At 38.2% G+C, this 25,148-nt stretch overlaps 1 protein-coding gene across 2 annotated transcripts in view; it reads right to left on the reverse strand.

Moving 5' to 3' along the window:
- Positions 1-25,148, reverse strand: part of SLC35F1 (solute carrier family 35 member F1) — a 416,917-nt gene that overhangs the window by 202,272 nt on the left and 189,497 nt on the right. The window contains exon 1 of one of the 2 annotated variants that reach the window (XM_060114692.1): positions 22,632-22,717. The exons of the other annotated variant lie outside the window; for it this stretch is intronic. The gene's annotated coding sequence lies outside the window, so the exon portion shown is untranslated. Of the gene's footprint in view, positions 1-22,631; positions 22,718-25,148 lie in introns of those variants that run through there. 2 annotated transcript variants of the gene reach the window in all.

The raw sequence follows: 25,148 nt of genomic DNA on the forward strand, positions 1-25,148 counted from the left end.
GTCATTCTTTTATGTCTCCCAGAGTTCTTGGTCCTTGAGAAAACCAGAAATACCCTAAGACTACAAATCCCTCAATAGACAAATCCCACTCAAAATGCAGCTTTCTTCAGGTCTGTAATTTGGATTTCTGCTCAAGATGCATATACAGAGGCCAATTTGCTGTATATAGGACTGATCACTTACAACTACGCCACCTCCCAAAAGCCGGCAGCAGGTCTGGCCAACAATGCTTAACCTGAGCTTACTAAACAGGCCCCCAAAGGTCAGATTACAAAGGGTTCCTTAGTCCATCGAAAAGTGAATGCTTCCAGAATCATCATTTTGACCCAGAGTTTCTAGGAACTCTCAACAAGGGGACAAAAGTGTACTTTCAGTTCAAGCAAGTTGTTCCAGAGAATGGCGGGATGTTTTGACAATGATAGGAGCTCACTGCAGGCTGCAAGATGTCAACTCAGAAATGTTTTCCATTTTAAGCCTGGGAGTCTGTCATTCTATTCATGGAAGACCAAGGGTTGCAGAGATCTCCTGAGTCCAAAATTGGCATTTTCTAAAGCTTTAGCATGCAGAACAGCAAGGCACAGAAGGGAGTCTCTTATTCATAGTGCAAACAGGCAATTTCTTTCCTTGCCACTTATTAAATATCTTATCTGTTTGTGTAGAACCCATCTCCATGGTAACTGTAAAAAAAAATCTGTCATTTGGTATTGAATTTCTAAGAATGGTCTTATAACAACTACTAAATATTTTACCTTTGATCATCAATCCTACCCAACAATAGTTAAGCACTGAAGTTAAACTCTAAGCTTAGCTTTGAATTTGCCTGTTAATTCAGGCAAAAATGAGATTGTTTTCCTTTAAATCTTCTGAGTAATTGCCTTAACCCTTTATTTTAATTGAACCTGGAGACATAGCCAGAAAATGTTTCTCTCAGGGTTCTATCTTTAGTTTGTAGGTAGGTATTTATTACACAGCATAAATGGAACATAAAACAAGCAAAAGAAAAGGCCTATTGAGAATAAATCCTATTCAAACTAACAATTACCCACCATCTCATCACTGAAACTGAAAGCTGGTCTTTTTTCCAGCTAGTAGATGAGTTGCTGCTGCCAGCTAGCTGTCTAATTTCCTCTCTCCTATTGGGGTCTCTGTTTCCATTTAACTTCCTGCTTTTAACCCATAGTCTTGGACTCCCCAGTAGTTGACAAATGTTCCAAAATTTTCAATGCTCTTCCCTGCGCTCTATTCATTGCTGCGCCTCTATTAGGTGTTGGGTATTTTTTTTAAGCCAGCTCTTAATTATTTGGACACCAATTAGCCAGGGTCTGAATTAAGTTGACTCTGCTCTTTCTCCATTTCTTTTCTGCTGCCTGCCTTTTGGCCACAGCACGGCTTGTTAGTTCCTTCATGAGGGAATAAGGGGCAGGAGTGGGGTAGGGATAAAAGCCTGGAGCCTCAAATAAGCTCATTTTGTTATTTGTTGGCAGCTCTGGTTAAAAGTTTGGCAAGGTAGTGTATTAAAAGCACACAATGAAAGTAAACTTTATCATGTACATCTCATTTACCCAGGCTCTCCCAGATTCCCAGTGCTGGGGTTAAATTGCAAGCTGGCAGAACTGCAATTGGTACCTTATACTATGGCAGCAAAAATAAAGTTTTTCGGACTTGGCAAAAGCTTGTTTAATGAGCAGCTTTACTTGGTACTGAATCCTTGCAGGTTAGCAAGCACAGGGCAATCAGCCACTGGAAACCAAGCCACCACGCACATTGTCACAAGCTCCCCACAGCTGAGCTGCAATGGTACTAGCTGACAATGGGGTTTATGTTATGGTATTTCATTTTTCTGAATTAAAAAAAGAAAAAAAAAAGGGAGATGAGGGAAGTGGAGTAAAGATGCTCTTATATTGGACGTGTAAAAATGTCATATTAAATTCTTCAATTAGAATAAATCATTATATCATTATTCTGCCTCATTTGAGATACAAAAATAAAATTTCACTGGGCCACGAATTACATTCTAAAAATAAAGGTAGAGTTCATTTTTATCAGTTTCCCATTTTCTAAGGGCAACTTCAATTTTAAAGAAAATATAACTTTGAAATGGAGAAAAATTTTTTTTGAAGGTTTTGAGGGCAACATTGGATTCTGAAAGACTAGAACAGCTATTCAAACACAGGGCGTAAGAGGAACTTATTCTGAAATCCCCAACTGTGCTGTTAGTAAATCACCTAGTAATTTTTATTTTATTGATATCTAAAGATCCGAGAATTGTATTTTCCCTTATGTCTCGCACAGTGTGTCAATGTGTCTGAGAGCCTTCCCCTTGACTGATGAGTAAAAGACAAAAAGGAAAGAACGTGGGAGATCATATAAAAGATAAATCTAGATACAAAGAGAGATTTCATACCTTTGAGGGGACTGTTAAGCATCAGAATGCATCTCTAAGGGAATGGTAGGGCTGTCTTTGAAGACAAAATAATTTCTCATTTACATGGATAAATTAAATGTGATTCTGTGTGATGAGAGAGTAGTTGGATGAAATGGTCCTTAAGGAGGTGGTACCTATACCGTGGAGAAGAATCTGGCCAGACAGTGCTGGGTTCAAACCCTTATTCTGCAACTTACTCGTGATGTCACCTTGAGCAACACACATAACATTCATGGGCCTCAATTCTCTCAACTATAAAATGAGAATCACAATGGTTTTGTGAATATTAAATCAGATCAGTATAATAACTCCTTACCATGGTGTCTATGTCATCATGTATTTTCGGGAGGTAATAGTTAATTTTATTAAGGTCCCTTTAAACTTTCTAAAAATAGAGTGATGCCACAGATTCTAATTTGTACCTCTGAATCACTTCTCCAAATTCATAATAAAATAAAGCAGTGAACATCTCCATACTAATGCTTACCATTGTAAATCAGGGGATAGACACAAGAAACAGGTGCTAAAGCAAATCAATTTTTGCCCAATTCTTGCTTTTTGATAGCTCATAACATTGAACCTCTTTTCATTGTTATTATTTTTATCTATTTTTAATTGGTGCCCTGTCTACTTTCAAAAAAGCTTTGAGATCACTTAAAATTAATATATATATTATAGTTGTGATGTAACTGTTACATTTTTTTAAACTTCTGTCCTTAAAACAGGGGGTTTAAAGGACAACAGGTTAAAAAAAAAGGAAAGAAAAGATCATTATGCTAGGAACTAGAGATAATCATTGAGTTACTACAGCTAAGACTTGAGTTTAATATTGAGAGTCTTGCAGCCAAAGCAAAGGGCTCCTTTCATTATTAAATTCTTAGAACCTTAATGGAATTAATTCTATGTCACTTCAGCGTGGAATCTTGTGAGGGGTTACTGCTCCTTTCGTGAGCCTTCAAATCACACATCGCTGTCCATCATCAACTTTTCTCCATTCAGGTCTTCACTCTTAAAGTACAATGAATCAAGGGTTTGGGTTTGTTCATTATTTTGAATTATCTTGAGAAAAGACGAAAATTACTTTTAAGCAGAAAACCGAACCCAACAAACTCATGTCCATAAGGTCTGAACTATGTGGAAAAAGGGTTGGTAAACCATAAGGATAATAGGACCAAATCTTCCCCTACTACATTTACATCTATATATATAAAGGGAGTTCCCTACTTCTGAGAGTATTTTAACCATCAGCATGTATCTGTGAGGAAACTGTGGAGCTACTCTGAATACAAAGTAAGTTCTCAATTAAATTTGATTCTGCATGATGAGGAGGTAGTTCGGTAAAGTGACACCTTAAAGAGGTGGTATTTGTACAAAAGTGAGCAGATTTTCAGGAATGATCCAGATAGCTCAGGCTTCATAAGTCTGGTCTCAGCTAACTCTATTTGTAGCATCAACGCTTGTCACCAGACAGGAAAGATTAAAAAAAGTTTTTTTTGCTCTGGATACAATTCTTTGGATTCTTGAGAATTTCCAAGTAGCTCATCAAATTGTACCAACGGCCTATTCCATGCCAGGCACTGTGCACTGTGGGAAACCATCTGTTTGTTTATCACTGGTGTCAAGTTAGCCCAGAAGAAAAGAGGAGACGCTCTGAAATTCAGGGCTCATCTGATCCAACCTGAACCTAGAGGCTTGAGTAGTCCTTTGTGCTGTGGCCAAAAGCTGCTACGTTTTTTTATGCCACTTGTATTTTCTGGTTTCCATTTCAAAGATTATCTTTTTCAATATGTAACCTTAGTATTTTCACAAAGACTACCATCATGTTTGACCCCCTAATTTGTTTTATCTCTTCTTTCTCCATCTGTTATATACTCAATTTATTATGCTCAGTAGTGCAAAATCTAAGTTATTTATGTAATTTGAATTGGATACCTACAAAAGATAAGCTACAGTGACCTGAATGTCCCTCAAGGAATGTGTGCCTACTATATTATCCTGAAAAAAGTGAGCACAATATTGTATGTTTCCTGCACATTTTTGGTAAACTGCCAAGACTATTGAGATTATGTTGGGTAATTCTCATGGGTACCTCACAATATACACAATGGTGCTGAATAAATATTATGTGGTAATGACTCCTTAGTACAAAATTATTGTGTATTAGACAGCATTATTGTATTTTAGCCAATAAAGTATAAATCTTTAAATAATCTATAAGAAAATACTGTTCTTGCTAAATTATCTTGTATATAAGCATCCTATTCTAAATCTTTAAAAAGGAATACTTGTGCTACATTCCTTTTTTTCGAACATAAGATTTAATGGCCATTTTAAACTCTCTGTGCTTTGAGATCTATCACCACATAGCTTTGTCAATATCTCTCATGCTAATATGTCTGAAAATTACCTTATGTTATTTGTTATTTTGGAGGAGCTTCTGTCAAAAAAAGAATAGTTTATTATCTCTTAGCTCAAGAAGAATCCATGTCTGGACCATGTAGCAAAAACAAACAAACAAAAAACCCCAAAGCATATCTATCCCTTGAAGCTGCCATATTCATCACAGTGTCTTTCATTCACACCTTCCTATGGGTAGCAATAAATCACTGGTGTGCAGTACACACCATTCAGTGCAGTACATACCACTCAGTTCAGCCATACTGGGAAAGGAGGCTCATTAGCTCCCAGCTCTGTTCTTTCCTGAAATGAATTGCTCTGTTTACTTATCAGATTTGTTACTTCCTCCACATAAGAAGGCATTCATGAGAACTCAGAGACTCTTGAATTATTTTTAAAAAATCTGTTTGAAGACAAATAACCCAACTTAAAAATGAGCAAAAAATTTGAACAGACATGTCACAAGATATATGAATGGCCAAGAAACGTATAAAAAGATGCTCTACATCACTACTCATCAGAGAAATTAAGACCACAATGAAATCCCACTACACCTCCACTAGAGCAGCTAAAGTTATAATGGCAGATGACAACAAGTGTTGATGAGGATTCACAGCAACTGAAATTCTCATAGGTTGCTGATGCGAATGCAAAACAGATATTATAGCCACCTTGGAAAATCTCACAAAGTTAAATATACATCTCCCTGAGTGAAGCAGCAATTTGCATTTCTAGATATTTATCCAATAGAAATGAAAACATGTTGCACAAAAATGTATATGAGAGACAATTGGGAAGCTCAGTGATCTCATAAAAGCACAATAAAGACATCGTTTTCAATCCGCCTGCCAGGGCCTGAACCAAGATGGTGGAGTAGAAGGATGTGCTCTCACTCCCTCTTATGAGAACACCAGAATCACAACTAGCTGCTGGAAAATCAACAACAGGAAGACACTGGAACTCACCAAAAAAGATACCCTACATCCAAAGACAAAGGAGAAGCCAAAATGAGATGGTAGGAGGGGCGCAATCACAGTAAAATCAAATCCCACAACTGCTGGGTGGGTGACTCACAGATTGGAGAACACTTATACAACAGAAGTCCACCCACTGGAGTGAAGGTTCTGAGCCTGACGTCAGGCTTCCCAACCTGGGGGTCTGGTAACGGGAGGAGGAATTCCTAGAGAATCAGACTCTGAAGGCTACTGGGATTTGATTGCAGGACTTTGACAGGAGTAGGGGAAACAGAGACTCCACTCTTGGAGGGCACACAAAAAGTAATGTGTGCATCAGGACCCAGGGGAAGGAGCAGTGACCCCAGGGGAGATTGAACTAGACCTACCTGCTAGTATTGGACGGTCTCCTGCAGAGGCGGTGGGTGGATGTGGCCCACTGTGGGAACAAGGACACTGGCAGCAGAAGTTCTGGGAAGTGCTCCTTGGCATGAGCCCTCCTAGAGTCTGCCGTTAGCCCCACCAAAGAGCCCAGGTAGGCTCTAGCGTTGGGCTGCCTCACGCCAAAAAACCAACAGGGAGGGAACCCAGCCCCACCATCAGCAGTCAAGCGGATTAAAGTTTTACTGAGCTCTGCCAACCACAGCAACAGGCTCTACCCACCACCAGTCCCTCTCATCAGGACACTTGCACAAGCCTCTTAGATAGCCTCATCCACCAGAGGGCAGACAGCAGAAGCAAGAAGAACTACAGTCCTTCAGCCTGTGGAACAAAAACCACATTCACAGAAAGACAGGCAAGAGAAAAAGGCAGAGGGCTATGTACCAGATGAAGGAACAAGATAAAACTGAAAAAAACAACTAAATGAAGTGGACATAGGCAACCTTCCAGAAAAGAACTCACAGTAATGACAGTGAAGATGATCCAGGACCTCAGAAAAAGAATGGAGGCAAAGATTGAGAAGATGCAAGAAATGTTTAAAAAAGACCTAGAAGAATTAAAGAGCAAACAAACTGAGATGAATAATACAATAACTGAAATAAAAACTACACTAGAAGGAATCAATAACAGAATAACTGAGGCAGAAGAACGGATAAGTGACCTGGAAGACAGAATGGTGGAATTCACTGTTGCGGAACAGAATAAAGAAAAAGAATGAAAAGAAATGAAGACAGCCTAAGAGACCTCCAGGACAACATTAAACACAACAACATTCACATTATAGGGGTCCCAGAAGGAGAAGAGAGAGAGAAATCACCAGAGAAAATATTTGAAGAGATTATAGTCGAAAACTTCCCTAACATGGGAAAGGAAATAGGCACCCAAGTCCAGGAAGCGCAGCAAGTCCCATACAGGATAAACCCAAGGAGAACACACTGAGACACATAGTAATCAAACTGGCAAAACTTAAAGAGAAAGAAAAATTATTGAAAGCAGCAAAGGAAAAATGACAGATGACATACAAGGGAACTCCCATAAGGTTAACAGCTGATTTCTCAGCAGAAACTCTACAAGCCAGAAGGCACTGGCATGATATACTTAAAGTGATGAAAGGGAAGAACCTACAGCCAAGATTACTCTACCCTGCAAGGATCTCATTCAGATTCGACGCAGAAATCAAAAGCTTTACAGACAAGCAAAACTAAGAGAATTCAGCACCACCAAACCAGCTCTACAACAAACGCTAAAGGAACTTCTCAAAGTGGGAAACACAAGAGAAGAAAAGGACCTACAAAAACACACCAAAAACAATTAAGAAAGTGGTCATAGGAACATACATATCGATAATTACCTTAAACGTGAATGGATTAAATGCTCCAATCAAAAGACACAGGCTTGCTGAACGGATAAAAAACAAGACCCATGTATATGATGTCTATAAGAGAATTACTTCAGACCTAGGGACACATACAGACTGAAAGTGAGGGGATGGAAAAACATATTCCATGCAAAAGGAAATCAACAGAAAGTTGGAGCAGCAATACTTCTTTCATATAAAATAGACTTTAAAATAAAGAATGTTGCAAGAGACAAGGAAGGACACTACATAATGATCAAGAGATCAATCCAAGAAGATGATATAACAATTATAAATATATATGCACCCAACATAGGAGCACCTCAATACATAAGACAACTGCTAACAGCTATAAAAGAGAAAATCGACAGTAACACGATAATAGTGAGAGACTTTAACACCTCACTTACACCAATGGACAGATCATCCAAAATGAAAATAAATAAGGAAACAGAAGCTTTAAATGACACAATAGACCAGATAGATTTAAATGATATTTATAGGACATTCCATCCCAAAACAGCAGATTACACTTTCTTCTCAAGTGCACACAGAACATTCTCCAGGATAGATCGCGTCTTGGGTCACAAATCAAGCCTCGGTAAATTTAAGAAAATTGAAATCATGTGAAGCATCTTTTCTGACAACAACGTTATGAGACTAGAAATGAATTACAGGGGAAAAATGTAAAAAACACAAACACATGGAGGCTAAACAATACATTATTATATAACCAAGAGATCACTGAAGAAATCAAAGGGAAATCAAAAAATACCTAGAAACAAATGACAATGAAGTCACGATGATCCAAAACCTATGGGATGCAGCAAAAGCAGTTCTAAGAGTGAAGTTTACAGCTATACAAGCCTACCTCAAGAAACAAGAAAAATCTTAAATAAAAAATCTAACCTTACACTGAAAAGAACTAGAGAAGGAAGAACAAGCAAAACCCAAAGTTAGCAGAAGGAAAGAAATCATAAAGATCAGATGAGAAATAAATGAAAAAGAAATGAAGGAAACAATAGCAAAGATCAATAAAACTAAAAGCTGGTTCTTTGAGGAGATAAACAAAATTGATAAACCATTAGCCAGACTCATCAAGAAAAAGAGGGAGAGGACTCAAATCAATAAAATTAGAAATGAAAAAGGAGAAGTTACAACAGACACCGCAGAAATACAAAACATCCTAAGAGACTACTACAAGCAACTCTATGCCAATAAAATGGACAACCTGGAAGAAATGGACAAATTCTTAGAAAGGTATAACCTTCCAAGACTGAACCAGGAAGAAATAGAAAATATGAACAGACCAATCACAAGTAATGAAATTGAAACTGTGATTTAAAATCTTCCAACAAACAGAAGTCCAGGATCAGATGGATTCACAGGTGAATTCTATCAAACATTTAGAGAAGAGCTAACACCCATCCTTCTCAAACTCTTCCAAAAAACTGCAGAGAAAGGAACACTCTCAAACACATTCTATAAGGCCACCATCACCCTGATATCAAAACCAGCAAAGATACTACAAAAAAAGAAAATTACAGACCAATGTTCCTAATGAATATAGATGCAAAAATCCTCAACAAAATACTAGCAAACAGAATCCCACAACACATTAAAAGGATCATACACCATGATCAAGTGGGATTTATCCCAGGGATGCAAGGATTCTTCAATATACAGAAATCAATCAATGTGATACACCATATTAACAAACTGAAGAAGAAAAACCACATGATCATCTCAATAGATGCAGAAAAAGCTTTTGACAGAATTCAACACCCATTTATGATAAAAACTCTCCAGAGTGTGGGCATAGAGGGAACCTACCTCAACTTAATAAAGGCCATATATGACAAACCCACAGCAAATATCATTCTCAATGGTGAAAAACTGAAAGCATTTCCTCTAAGATCAGGAACAAGACAAGGATGTCCAGTTTCACCACTATTATTCAACATACTTTTGGAAATCCTAGCCAGAGCAGTCAGAGAAGAAAAAGAAATAAAAGGAATACAAATTGGAAAAGAAGAAGTAAAACTGCCACTGTTTACAGATGACATGATACTATACATAGAGAATCCTAAAGATGCCACCAGAAAACTACTAGAGCTAATCAATGAATTTGGTAAAGTTGCAGGATACCAAATTAATGCACAGAAATCTCTTGCATTCCTACACACTAGTGATGTAAAATCTGAAAGAGAAAATAAGGAAACACTCCCATTTACCATTGCAATAGAAAGAATAAAATACCTAGGAATAAAGCTACCTAGGGAGACAAAAGACCTGTATGCAGAAAACTGTAAGACACTGATGAAAGAAATTAAAGATGATACCAACAGATGGAGAGATATACCATGTTCTTGGATGGGAAGAATCAATATTGTGAAAATTACTATACTACCCAAAGCAATCTACAGATTCAATACAATCACTATCCAATTACCAATGGCATTTTTTACGGAATCAGAACAAAAAATCTTAAAATTTGTATGGAGACACAAAAGACCCCGAATAGCCAAAGCAGTTTTGAGGGAAAAAAATAGAGCTGGAGGAATCAGACTCCCTGACTTCAGACCATACTACAAAGCTACAGTAATCAAGACAGTATTGTACTGGCACAAAAACAGAAATATAGATCAATGGAGCAAGATAGAAAGCCCAGAGATAAACCCATGCACCTATGGTCAACTAATCTATGACAAAGGAGGCAAGGATGACAAAGGATATACAAAGGAGAAAAGACAGTCTCTTCAATACGTGGTGCTGGGAAATCTGGACAGCTCCATGTAAAAGAATGAAATTAGAACACTCCCTAACACCATACACAAAAATAAACTCAAAATGGATTAGAGAACTAAATGTAAGACCGGACACTATAAAACTCTTAGAGGAAAACATAGGAAGAACACTCTTTGACATAAATCACAGCAAGATATTTTTTGATCCACCTCCTAGAGTAATGGAAATAAAAACAAAAATAAACAAATGGGACCTAATGAAACTTCAAAGCTTTTGCACAGCAAAGGAAACCATAAAGAAGACGAAAAGACAACCCTCAGAATGGGAGAAAATATTTGCAAACAAATCAACACACAAAGGATTAATCTCCAAAATATATAAACAGCTCATGCAGCTCAATATTAAAAAAACAAACAACCCAATCCAAAAATTGGCAGAAGACCTAAACAGACATTTCTCCAAAGAAGACATACAGATGGCCAAGAAGCACATGAAAAGCTGCTCAACACCACTAATTATTAGAGAAATGCAAATCAAAACTACAATGAGGTATCACCTCACACCAGTTAGAATGGGCATCATCAGAAAATCTACAAACCACAAATGCTGGAGAGGGTGTGGAGAAAAGGGAACCCTCTTGCACTGTTGGTGGGAATGTAAATTGATATAGTCACTATGGAGAACAGTATGGAAGTTCCCTAAAAAAGTAAAAATAGAATTACCATATGACCCATAACTCCACTACTGGGCATAAACCCAGAGAAAACCATAATTCAAAAAGACACATGCACCCCAGTGTTCATTGCAGCACTATGTACAATAGCCAGGTCATGGAAGCAACATAAATGCCCATTTACAGACGGGTGGATAAAGAAGATGTGGTACATATATACAATGGAATATTACTCAGCCATAAAAAGGAACAAAATTGGGTCATTTGTTGAGACGTGGATGGATCTAGAGACTGTCATACAGAGTGAAGTAAGTCAGAAAGAGAAAAACAAATATCGTATATTAACGCATGTATGTGGAACCTAGAAAAATGGTACAGATCAACCAGTCTGCAGGGCAGAAGTTGAGACACAGATGTAGAGAACAATCGTATGGACACCAAGGGGGGGAAGTCGTGGCGGGGTGGGGTTGGTGGTGTTATGAATTGGCCTATTGGGATTGACATGTATACACTAATGTGTGTAAAATTGATGACTAATAAGAACCTGCTGTATAAAAAAATAAATAAAATTAAATTTAAAAAAATTTTTAAATAAAAAAATAGACATCGCTTTCCCAGAACCCCCTGAGGTTAGAGTGTCCTAGAACTGATTAAAAGCTGTTTCACTGAGGAAAAAAAAATGTATATGAGAATATTCATAGAAGCATTATTTATAATAACAGAAGAAAGAAAACAACTTTAATCTCCCTCAAGTGGTAAGTAAATAAACAAGTTGTTCTATATCTATACCACAAAACAGTACTCAGCAATAAAGAAGTATGAGATATTAGTACGTGCAACAACATGGATGAATGTCAAAAACATTAGGCTGGGGGAAAAATGAGACACAAGTTAAGAATTTACTGTGTGACTCCATTTATATGAAATTCTAGAAAAGACAAAACTATAGTGACAGAGGGCAGATCAATGGCTGCTTCAGTTTGGGGGATTTGAGGAGGGGATTTTGTGCGAAGGGCACAAAGAATCTTTAGGGTGATGGAAACATTCTGTATCTTGATTCTGGTGGTGGTTGCATGATTATGTACAATCACCAACATTTAACAAAATGTACATTAATACTGATCAATTTATTGTATGTGAAAAATAATTTAATTAAAAAATTTTTTCTGGACTGTAATTTTTTTTATAAGTTAATTTCACGGTTTTATTAAGCTACTTGAGTTTAGTGGGGTTTTTTGGATGTTGGGGGTAGGAGTTTATTAATTTATTTTTGCTGTGTTGGGTCTTTGTTTCTGTGCGAGGGCTCTCTCTAGTTGTGGCAAGCGGGGGCCACTCTTCATCACGGTGCGCGGGCCTCTCACTATCACAGCCTCTCTTGTTGCGGAGCACAGGCTCCAGACACGCAGGCTCAGTAGTTGTGGCTCACGGGTCCAGTTGCTCCGCGGCATATGGGATCCTCCCAGACCAGGGCTCGAACCCGTGTCCCCTGCATTAACAGGCAGATTCTCAACCACTGAGCCACCAGGGAAGCCCTGGACTGTAGTTTTAACTCATTCTATTTATTATAAAGTGATAAAACTGACTCCAAGTTACTGATCCATGTTACCAAGAAATCAACTCTGATAATCTCAGAAGCCCTCTCATTTCAGGACTGTTCCGTTGACATGTGCCATTCCCTTTCTTTCTACTTCTGTTTTCAGAATGCAGTTGCTGCAAATGTCCATGTGTTATTTTTTTCTTTCTTTGTTCTATGTCATAAGCAACAAGCACAGTTCCTTGGACAAGTAAGCTATTCCACAAAAATGTGTATCCCCTAACTCAGGAAAATGTAGTAAGAATTCTTTATAAGACTGTGTTTTGAAAACGTTTGTACTGATAGAGGTTATGATATTTAGAATTAAATATATGCAAATAGGGTTGTTGGTACAGCAAGGTATAAACTACTGGTCTCTCACTTCTCTGCTGCAGGTCTGAGAATGATCATCTCTTTTCGGTTAAAAGGAAGAGTGAGACCTATGTGAGGCCTCAGATAACAGGACGAGGGTCACTTGTGGAAGTTACAGGGTTTGTATTTATGCAAAGATAAACCTTCTCAAATCTACAACCGTTTGGAACTAAAATGGGCTGCTGGTGAAATAGCCTTCCGAGGCAGAGGTAATGAAGCAGAGGTTGAATAAACATTTGTGCATATGTCACAGATGTTATCCCAACATCAGCTAAGAGGTGAGACTGCGTGATCGCTAAGGTGTCATTCAATGCTGTGATTCTATTATTTGATTAAATCATCAATGACCTTCTCATCTGCAGTTTCACCAAAACCATGGGTCAAAAATCTAGATTGGGGCTTCCCTGGTGGTGCAGTGGTTGAGAGTCCACCTGCCGATGCAGGGGACACGGGTTCGTGCCCCGGTCTGGGAAGATCCCACATGCTGCAGAGCGGCTGGGGCCGTGAGCCATGGACGCTGAGCCTGAGTGTCCAGAGCCTGTGCTCCACAACAGGAGAGGCCACAGCAGTGAGAGGCCTGCGTACTGCAAAAAAAAAAAAAAAAAAAAAAAATCTAGATTGCACAGGAAATGAGCTAGTGGTCACAGACCACTTGCTTGAGCACGTTTGAGAAGTTGGCCACAAAGAGCAGAAAGAAAGTAAGAAAACCGTGGTATATGTCACAGGGTCTCCACAGAGTCAAATGAGTGCCTCCCCATCCCTTAAAGAACATTATTTGCCAAGACAACAGGAAGCAAGCAAGTTGAAAAGAGAAAACTGAAGTGACAGAGAGAAAGAAAATGAGAGGATATAGTTTAGGTCCCTGTACATGAAATAAAGTCACTGGATGGTTTCTACCGTTTCAGTAAAATGGGAGGCAAAGTCTTTTGAAAAGGAGGGGAAGAAGATGTGACTGGGAGTTTAAGGAAACATAGTGTGGAGAACAGATGAATGACAGGATGTTTGAACAGACACAAGTGTCAACATAAAATTAAACATCATGGAAGGGTTATTCACATGTTCTGTGTCTCCCCTGGCAGCTCCCATACAAAGAAAGCAAACAACAGGTGATCTAGGGTTGAGAGTAAGGTTTAGTCCAGTCTCAGCTAAAGATCAAGGGAGAAAAGAGAATTCCAGCTGTGGAAAAGAGCAGCATTAATGTAGTAAATGCTGAAGACCCAGTGAAGCTAGAAAGGTTTAATGATGTGGGTAAAGCAGTTGCTTAGAGGGTTTGATAAAGAAGGAGAATGGCAAAAATCTCAGCAACAACCAACATTTGATGGTGTTTTACCAATGCTTTTTATAGACATGATTTTATTTAATTGCTGCAACAACTCTGCCAGGCATTATCTTTTAAGTTTTAGATTAGGAAACTGAGGCTCTTCATTAGGCTCCTAATTAGGACTGCAGACCCTCATTGTACCTAGGCCCCCTAGGTCACGAGGCTCATATGGTGAGAGGGTTGTGAACCAGGTCTTCTAAACCAAACAATCCTTCTCTTTCTTTGAACTCTACTGTCCTTTCTGTGTGCAGAGTGCAGTGTAAGGAACAGAGTGGGAGAGAAAAGCAGCAAGCATCCCGTGACAGATTGTCATGTTCCTCGCCACGTCTTCAGCACCCAGCAGTATTAACCAGCACACAGCAGGGACTCAATGAATACAAGTGAACTGAATCCTTTACAAGGAAAACTGTTCGGTAAAGCATCTTGAAAACCACAGAAATATAAATGAATTAACCACCTCAAGTCGCTGTTCCCTTATAACACGTAAACCATCACACTCAGGTTTTTTACCTCCACGTTCTGCATTCTTTTTTTTTTTTTTTTTTTTTTGCGGTATGCGGGCCTCTCACTGTTGTGGCCTCTCCCATTGCGGAGCACAGGCTCCGGACGCGCAGGCTCAGCGGCCATGGCTCACGGGCCCAGCCACTCCGCGGCACATGGGATCCTCCCAGACCGGGGCACGAACCCGCATCCCCTGCATCGGCAGGCGGACTCCTAACCACTGCGCCACCAGGGAGGCCCTGCATTCTTTTTATGTGTTGCATTTTTCAGTTACACTGCTCGACACACCTTAAAATTTCTCTTTTTGTTTTAAAAATAATTAGTCTTCAGGACTATTAAAGTAACAATTTAGAAAGGATTAATATAATAATATATTTATCTTTTTCATTTAGCATGAGTTAGATGCTAAAACACTATTTAAATACTATAAATTGTCAAGTCATTTTCATTTGGGTGTGTATTGCTTATTCTATGCATCTTAGATGGTAGTAAATATGGCTCAAATCGTATTACAGTTATAGGCATCATATTCAATCAATACATATATAATGCCCCCAGAAGAAAGATTTTATTTCTATAAATGTCTTCAAGATTTTCATTAACTGCAAAGTTGCAAAATGTTGACCACACTTGTGTTCATTTTATAATCCAATGGTCATCAAACTGGGCAATGTGTCCCCACAGAAACTTTACAAAGCTTTGCAAGTATGGTCGGTTTTAAGGCAACCAATTTTCAGAGCATCAGCTTCCCTGTGCATGTTTCCTCAGTGGATCTGCCTGAGACCTAAGGTTGAATGTCAAGCCAGAGCTCCTTTCTCATTTCTTTGGTAATCTCCTTTCTCCCAGTTTACAAAAGAAATGAATACCTCTCACCCATCCTGTATTTCAGTATGGCCAAGGGAGACTTGAGGTATAAAGAGAACCTGGGGAGACTACACAAAGGGACAGTTTGAAACGTGGTGTCTGCCAAGTCTTCTTTCATCAAGGCACCAGCTCATCTCAGCTGCATATTTGAATTATTTCCAGGAGGAAGAGAAAATTTCCATGTTTGCCTCCAACAGTTCAACATTAAATCTTCAAATAAAAAAAAGATATGGAAGGTAAGTTGATGCTTTATATTTGTTTTTTACTCAGACTTGAATAAGGAACCTTTTACTTTTCAGCATTTTTCATATTAACAATTTTATTAGCCCCAGCCAAATATTCCCTGGATATGATAAATCCATATTAATTTTATACGTGGGTACAAGTCAGCTTGCTGTCATTTTGTCAACCAATTCTCTGATCATTTATTCCTTCTTATTATTTATATTAAGCTAACAGAGTTATATTGTGGTTGAAGGAAAATGTGAGAAGAAAATTTCAGAGGTAAAATAAAGAACTACCCGGACTGTCTCAGGTTCAGACACCTAGCATGGTGCAAACAGCGCACCTTACTGGCCAGTTTCAGAGTCTGTAGAATGCACCATCCACCTTAAGGACTGGTGGTGAAGCCCCAAAGAAACAACTGGTGTTAAATGTTGTGTGGACTGTAAAATATTATGAATACAAGTATTTACATTCTAGAATAAACAGAAGAGAATTAGATTTAGTCATTAAAGCCACTGCTTTGTCCTTGGTTCCTCTCTCACCTCACCTTTTTTCCTTATTGGTACTATTAATTTTCCTCCCACTTCCATTTGTCAACCAACATGTGCCAATTGTACACCTGCTATCAGGTCAGTGCACCTTCCTCCTCTCTAGCAGTTTTAGGACCCTCTCCTCTTCTACAAATTTTCTCTTTATCTCCCATCCTGCAGGTAGGTGATGGCTAGCTTTGACACCCCAAGCATAAATCATTCTTCCTGGAGCACTGTGACAAACTCAACAGTGTGGAATAATGGATATCGTTGCACCTGAGAGGATCAGCTGGATGGGCCACAAGGTCTGAAACAAAGCTGTGTCTCTGAACACACTAAATAATGACCTTGATGAAGATGCTTAAGGTCAAGGCTAGCCTCTTTAATTGCACATAAACTGTAATCTTATTTCACAAAAGCAATATGATATCCTAGATGGTGCTTCTCTGAACAGCCATTTTACTCTTTTGTGGTTAAAAATGTAATTCCTTACAATGGCACCAACAGTGTGCTGCAATTATATGGAAATGCATTTCTCGTTATGACCCATCCCTTGATTAGAAGACAGCAAAGCACCTGCCAGAAAGAGTAGCACATTGTAAATACTATTAGTTCCTGTTTTATGTCAATGCAGAACTGTGCTGGCAATAAAATCAGCTAATTGATGCTCAGCATTACCTGAGGCAAGAGCCTGAGAGAGTTCCTCAAAGGGAACTGTGAATTTAAAAGTCAACTCATAACTCAGTGCATCTATTTGGGAATAGATGGATACCAAATTAGAAGTATCTAAAATAAGGACTTTCTGTGCCAAGTGGTTTTTACATACACCTGGTATTAGATGTGCATGGCTATTAAATGCAGCAAATTATGTGTCTCTTAAGCTACTCTACTTTTTAAAAAATTTAATTATTTTTTATATTTAATGAAGACACTGGATATTTTAAATAAACTGTCCCCTCCACCCCCCTGCACATGATTCCATGTGCAATGATATAACAGGATGGCCCTTTTCAAAACCTGAATCATGTGAGATGTGGAATTGTAATGAAAAGCTATGAGGAAAAGCCTTCAACTGTTGGTGTGGTAGACGCTTGAGTCACTGGAAGAAAATTAGGAGGCCAAACATCTTTGGGGTAAAGCTGAAGAACACAACTACAGTTAAAATATAAGAACTATAAGAAACCAGGGGGAAATCAACACAATAATTCACTTGTGGGCTAAAATACTCCAAGAATATGGACTAAATGTAGGAAGCAAAACTGACACATTATTGTGATGATAATTTAGCATTTATAAAGAGAGAAGGCAAGGTGTAGTGGTTAAGTATTAGGCTCTGGAGTCCAACACAGCCAAGTTCAAGCCCCAACTTTGCCACTTAGCAGGCTTGGCTAAGCTCTGTGGCAGCCTCTCTGAGATTTGGTTTTCCCATCAGTATAACAGGGATGAAACTAGTACCTACTTCTTATGAAAACTAAATGATAAAAGCTACATAAAACAGCTTCATTTAAGTTAGCTAATAGTAGTATTTTTGCTTCATTATTTGTAGCATTAGGTACTACACTATACTGAGTAAAGACAAGTAAACAAGTCATTGAACACTGGCAAATACGTCACTTAACAGATAACACTAAAACTATAAAATATTTACAGCTATAGCATAGACAACTATGGATGCAATTATATCCTAGATGGATAGGATCCATTTTTAAATAAGTAACATTACACAGTATTATTAAACACTGTAAGTATTGGGCAATTAGTTTAATTCTGGACTCTAAAATACAGAGAATTTGGGGAGGAAAGTCAGAAAAATAGTTAATTGTTGGTAAAGGCAGTCTCAAAAGCACAGTCCTTTAACCAACCTCCACTGGGCCACATAAGAATGAGCCTTGGGCCTAGAACACTTCCTTACCAAGAGATAAAGAACCCACAGAACCTGTGCAGGACTTATCACCTCGTGTGGGAATATTTTTACTTATTTCCGGCTCACTGAATATCCTTTTGTCACTGCTTAAAGTTTGTGCTTCATATGGCACCTGGCTAACCCTACTGTTATATCTGTCCTCCAAGGGGAGGGTACAGGGTTTCTTCCACCATGGCACAAGAGGGGCGTGTGCAGTCCAACTGCTCTGCATTGGCCACAGGGAGAGACCTGCTGGCCATGGGGGCCTGGTACCCACTGCTGAAGCTGATCTTGCTCTGTACCTTCTCTATGAAAGTAAAGCACTGTTCCATCCAATACCTGGCTGTGTTGTTTTCCTTGGTGACTCTGCTACCAAGATGCGATGGGAAGTGTTGAGAGTCCTCTCCTGAAATTGGTAACCAGTGCATAGCACTCTACTCCCTTGGGACTGATAAATTGTACATGCTACTCTGGTCTACACTAGCAGACTTAAACTGAACCTAGGAAGAAAAGTTAAATAACATCATAGTGACGTTATAGCTAGAAAAGATATTGAGGTGTTAACTATAACTTTCCTTGTTCTGAAGTCAGCTCTGTCTGAAATTAATGCAGCTACTCCAGCTTTCTTTTGATTAGTATTAGCTTGGTGTATCTTTCTCCATTACTTTACTTTTAATCTATCTGTGTCTTTATATTTAAAGTGGGTTTCTTGTAGAAAAGATACAGTTGGATCTTATTTTTTTTTATTCACTCTGACAGTCTCTGTCTTTTAATTGGTGTATTTAGAACATTCACATTTAAGGTGATTACTGATATAGGTGGATTAATATTAATCATATTTGTAACTGTTTTCCATTTGTTGTTTTGTTCTTTGTTTCATTTTTGTCTTCCTCTCTTTTTTTCCCTTCTCTGGCTCTAATTGGGCATTTTATACGATTCTATTTTCTCTCTTGTTTTAGGATATCAGTTATATTTCTTTAACACATTTTTTAATGGTTCTTCTATGGTTTGCAATACACATTTATAGCTAATTCAAGTTCACTGTCAAATAGCACTGTACTGTTTCATAGGTAGTCCAGGTACCTTATAACAGAGTATTCTTAATTACTCCCTCCTCTACCTAATAACACTGTTGTTATTCATTTCACTTATTCATAAGCTCTAAGCACCAAATACATTGTTTCTTTTATTATTTTGAGCAAACTATTATATTAGATCAATTAAGAATAAGAAAAATAAAAGATGCTATTTTACTTTCATGTATTCCTCCTCTAATGCTCTTCCTTTCTTTATGTGTATCCAAGTTTCTGAGCTATATCATTTTCCTTCTCTCTGAAGACTTCTTTTAACTGTTCATGTAAGGCAGGTCTACTGGCAACAAATTCCCTGTTTTGTCTTGAGAAATTCTTTATTTTCCCTCCACCTTTGAAGGACAATTTCACTGAATTTAAATTCTAATTTGGCAGAGTTTGTTTATTCTTTCGACACTTGAAAATATTTCATTCCACTCTCTCCTTGCTAGCATAGTTTCTGAAGAGAAATCCAATGTAATTCTTATCCTTTCTCCTCTAGAGGTCAGGTGTCTTCCCTCCTCCACTGGGTCCTCTAAAGATTTTCTCTTTGTTTTTGATTTTCTGCAGCTTGAATATGCCTAGGTATAGATGTTTTTTGTTGTTAATTTCACTGCTTGGTGTTCTTTGAACTTCCTTGATCTGTGGTTTAGTGTCTGTCATTAACTGTGGAAAATTATTAGCCATTATTACTTCAAATATTTATTCTGTTTCTCTTCCTCTTTCTTCTCCTTGTGGCAGTCCCATTACATGTATTGATATGTTATACATTTTGTAATTGTCCTGCAGTTCTTGATATTCTTTTCCATCTTTTTCACTCTTTTTCCTTTTTACATTTCAATTTTGGAAATTTCTAACGACACATCTTCAAGCTCACTAATTCTCTCCTTGGCCATGTCCAGACTACTGATGAGCCCATCAAAGGCATTTTTCGTGTCTACTATAGGACTTTTGATTTCTAGTACTTCCTTGTTATCCTTTCTTAGAGTTTCCATTTCTCTGTTTATATTACCCATCTTTCTTGCATGTTGTCCACTTTTTCCATTACAGCCCTTAGTATATTACTCATAGTTATTTAAAATTCCTAGTCTGATCATTCCAAAATCTCTGCCTTATCTGAATCTGCTCATGATGCTTGCTTTGTTTCTTCAAACACTAAGTTTTTTGCCTTTTTGCATGTCCTGTAATTTTTGTTGAAAGCTGAACAGGATGTATCAGATCACAGGAACAGAGGTAGAGAAGTAGCTGTCATGTCAGAGGCTAAAATTTCCTTCAGCGTCCTTGTTTTTATGCCCCTTTGTTGTCTTTGGGGTGTCCCTAGAGACTCTGTAAACAGGATCTGAGGCTTGCAGTTCTTTTAGCTTTAGTCCCCTGTTATTATGCAGGAGCCCTAGTAATCTACTCTCCAGTATATCCCCAATGACTAACATAGTCCCTAACAGACAGAAGACCCTTGATAGTTATGTGCTGAATGAAGGACTGAAGAAAGGTAAATGTTAGATATAAAGAAGGGTTTTCTTAAGGCTGTTAATAACCTGGACTGGGTCACTAAGCCAGGTTGTAAAATCTCCCTTCCCATATACCTTTAAAACTAGCCCACCTCTGGTGTGTCTGGCATGGTTTCTGAGTTCTCTCCTGTCAGAAAGTGAGAGGATGGATCTAACAGTCTCTCAATGTTCCTCACAGGTTCTTTTCCTGTTTTTTGTCTATTTGTCTCCTTAAGGACATCCTGACTATCAGTGCATTTCATCATATGGATTAAGAAAGGTTTACATTGTTATGTCTCAACAGAGGGTTAGTTTTTTATGCCTCAGAATTACTGTCTTCAGTCATTCAATAAGTAATTTGCTGAATATCTCCTATGTGTGGATTACTGAAGTATTCTGTTTGCTAATACGCTATTGCTCTTTCTACCTTGTGTGATTTATTCCTACTATAAGACAAGGTAACTTAGAATAATTCCTCTTTCTAACACACACTCCTCTCAAAATATTTAGGTCAACTTTAGTTTTTGGCTTTTCTCCCCAGGAAAGGTTTGTATGTTCTCCAAGTTCTTACTTTCTAAATGCTAGATGTTGAAACCCTAGTAAGAATTTCATATCCAATTGATGCTTGATCCTGAGCATTGTTTACTTAGAACACGGTACTTTCTTTTTTAGGAAGTGAGTAGAGAAAGTTTATGCATGAGCCTTGAACACAATGCTGTCATACCACTGGCATTGGAAAGAATAAAGACAAGGGTTGTTAAGGAAAGATTCCTAGATGTATGAGTCGATGCTTTTGGAATTCTAGGAGCTCATGTTCCCACAATCACTCACTCCTGGCCACCTGGATTGTGGCCAATGGCCTGGCACAATCACCAACTTTTGGCCATCCAAATTTGTCCATATGCTCCACATCTGTTTATATCACCCATTTCTAATCTGTGTAGGTGACCCTCTAAAATCCAATTACTTCAAATATTCAGATTTTACCATAAGGCTTTGTCTTACTTTTTCTTATCTGAATCTCATCTTTCCTCTGAAATCTCTGAGCCTCATCTTTTCTCTACTATGATTCTCTAATAATGAGGAAGTTGTTCCTACATGTGAAGTTCCATTTTAAATTAATCTGTTCCTTTGACATTCTTCTTCACTAACTTTCACTGTTTTCTCAGTTTCTTTCACATGAAACTCTTATAATATACCCAGCAGAAATGTCTTCAAAGAAACACAGGCATAAAGGACTTGAGAATGATTCAAGACAAAGAAAAGTAATAAGTATTGCAGTTTAATCTTATGAGAAGTTTAATCTTCCCAGTGTGAGAAAATGATATACTCATAAAATGTCACCGTAACATAAGAAGCTAAACTCATTTCTCCATCTACAGCTTGATAAAAAAAATTTAATAGATAGTAGCTGATTGATAGCTTTCAGCATGGGGAAAACACAGTAAGAATGAGATCCAAAACAATTCCCCAACCCACGCTCTCATAATAACATGGTGCGAAAACAGACAAGGTATTTTAGGGAGACAACTGTTCTTGAGAAAAGATTTTCAAGTAATTCCCTTTGCTTTAATCATACATCCAAGGTGTTTTTTAAAAAGTATCTGCAAGCAAATACTCCTAGCACGTTTAGCATTTTTGAGGTTCTTACACTTCTTAATGAGCTTTCTGGTTTCTCCCACAAGAGAGGAGATTATGGATATTCAGGCAGATTATCTCAGGGCCTAAGATAGTGATAAATCACCATTTAAAAATCCACAGTAATTCCTTCAGATTCTTAAGAAAATTTACCTGGAAGTAGCTTAGGCACTGGCATTAGTGTGATGACTGTGACAAACAAGTCTTGACCATGATGAAAGCTCCCTTCACACTTTAATTACTGAAGAACTCTGAAAGTAGTAAACTGGTATGCTAAACATTGGGTTCCAAAGAGGTACTGGACCAGCCCGGAAAAAGAATGAATTCTTTGTTATTTGGCAGCAGCGGAGTTTTTTTGTAAATCAAATATTTACCCTATATAGAATTACATCGCACACCAGACACAGACTACTAATCTCCAAATAATTCTGTGTGTCATACAGGAGAATTTTGCATGGCTCATTCTTTCTGGGACGATTCAGAAAGCACTAAAGCAGTTCAACCCATTGCAGCACCTCCGGGTAGGATCTGAAGTTCTCTTGTGCCAGAGGCATGTGGGAACTGGAGCTAATAAAGGTCTCCTCTTGATAAAACTCCAGGCAAGGTAGAATGTGCTGTAATTTGAAGGAATGTTTAGAGATTTGTTTGATCCTGAAAATGTCTCCTCTTTCCCTCATCCCCAACACCATTTATGTTACTGCCTCCATTGGCCAATATTGACAATTCTGATCACACACACACACACACACACACACAATCCTTGCCCATGTGTGTAGGTATGTATGTCTAACTTACACAAGGATCCTAAAGTGGCAAAGATTATTTTGAAAGCTTTTTATTACATGCATAAAAATTAGGTTTAATCTTTATTCCATTCCTCTTAGATCTAGGATGCATCTAAAATGTTGCCTCAGGGAAAAAGGACGAATCCAACACTGGCAGGCTACGTGTTCACTTTTCTATCTTTGTTAGGCAATGAAGAGAATCTTTTCTGATATATGGGATATTATAAAATCTGTCAGCATTCCATTTGAGGGGCAAATGGGTGAGGAAAAAATATTTACATGTACTCCCCAATTCTCTCCCATGATGATACTGAGTATATATATATAATATATATGTACACACACACACACACACATATATATATTATATATATATATATGCAGCCCAAATGGTAATAGGAGAAGAGGGTTTGGGGGTTGAATGTCAGGACGTAAGAAGGGGAAGAGAAATTAGAGCAGAAACTGATAGGAATGGCTGGAAAGAGAGCAGTGAGGGTTTTTTGCTTGTTTGTTTTTGTTTTGTTTTTCCTTTGAGAAGACACAGACTCAAACAGATTTAAATATTTATAGAAAGGATCCAGGGTTTTTTGTTCATCCATTCCTTCAGTTAACAAACATTTCTTAACCATCTACTATGTATCAGACATTGTTCTAAGCACTAGACAATAGCAACAAACAAGACAGGCTAGATCTCATCCTAACTGAGCTTGCCATCTATTAGGGGCAAACAAGAATAAACAATAAGCAAATAACATTAATTTTAGTTGGTGATGAATGCCATGAAGAAAATGATGTAAAGTGATATTGGGGGTGGAGTGTTATTTACGTAGAGTGGTTAGAAAAGGCCTCTGGGAGGAGGTGACATTTCAGCAGAGGCTGAAATGAAGAGAAGGACTTTGTGCAGCAGAGAGAACACACAGCCTGGTGTGTCCAAAGGGCTGAAAGGTAGCCAGTGAGTGTAGAAAATGAGGGGAAGTGGTAGAAAATAAAATCTGAGAGGGAGGTATAGTCCCTCAGCCATAGAAAGGACTTTGAGTTTTATTCTAATCGCAATAGGAATGTATTACAGAGTCTTCAACAGGGGAAGTGAAATGATCTTCTTTAAACTTGAAAACAATTAGTCTCCGTGTTGTGTGGAGGTGCATTATAAGAGATCAAAAGAAACAAACAGTGAGACCAATTAGATAGCTACTACTCTAGTACGTGGAAGAGAGCTGTAGCAGAGAAATGGTGAGCAGTGATCAGACTTAGCTTAACAGTGGATATAAAGCCAACAAGACTTGCTGATGGATGGCATGGCTGAGAAAGGGAACAAGGATGTATGAGGACTTTGCCATGAGCAACTGGGTAGATGGTGGTGCCATTAGGAAAATGAGAAAAATGAGAATGCATCATTGGGTTGATGTGGGAAGAAGAATCAAGATTTCTGTTGAGGTTTAAGTTCCTGTTGAAAGAAACACACTGACTTTAATGAGAGAGTGAGAACTGATAGTTTAAGGTTCTAGAGGAAGCAGAGGGATAGTTTATAAAGCTTGGGTGGAGGGGTTATTATTAGTTTTACAAAGGGTCTGCTCTCCTATCCTACAGGAGGTGAGGAAGAGAGGATGGGTACTGAGCCATAGTTTTCCAGACTTAATAACATTAGTATTATCAACACTTAGTTGCAGGCTGATGGCTACTAATTTGTCCATAAAGTACAAACAGGCAGAGACAGAAGGGCGACTGAGATTTGAGAAGATTGGAGACAATTTGAAATATTTACTGTGGCATTTGGGAGAATGATCTGCATAGAAAAATGGAGGAGGTTTGCCAGGTGGCGTTGAGGGTCTTTTTGAGGTTAGTGACCATGAATAGGTAGTCATATTATCTACTTTGATGTGTGATT

The sequence above is a fragment of the Mesoplodon densirostris genome, chromosome 12 (assembly GCF_025265405.1).
Source record: "Mesoplodon densirostris isolate mMesDen1 chromosome 12, mMesDen1 primary haplotype, whole genome shotgun sequence".
Classification (NCBI taxonomy): Eukaryota; Metazoa; Chordata; class Mammalia; order Artiodactyla; family Ziphiidae; genus Mesoplodon; species Mesoplodon densirostris.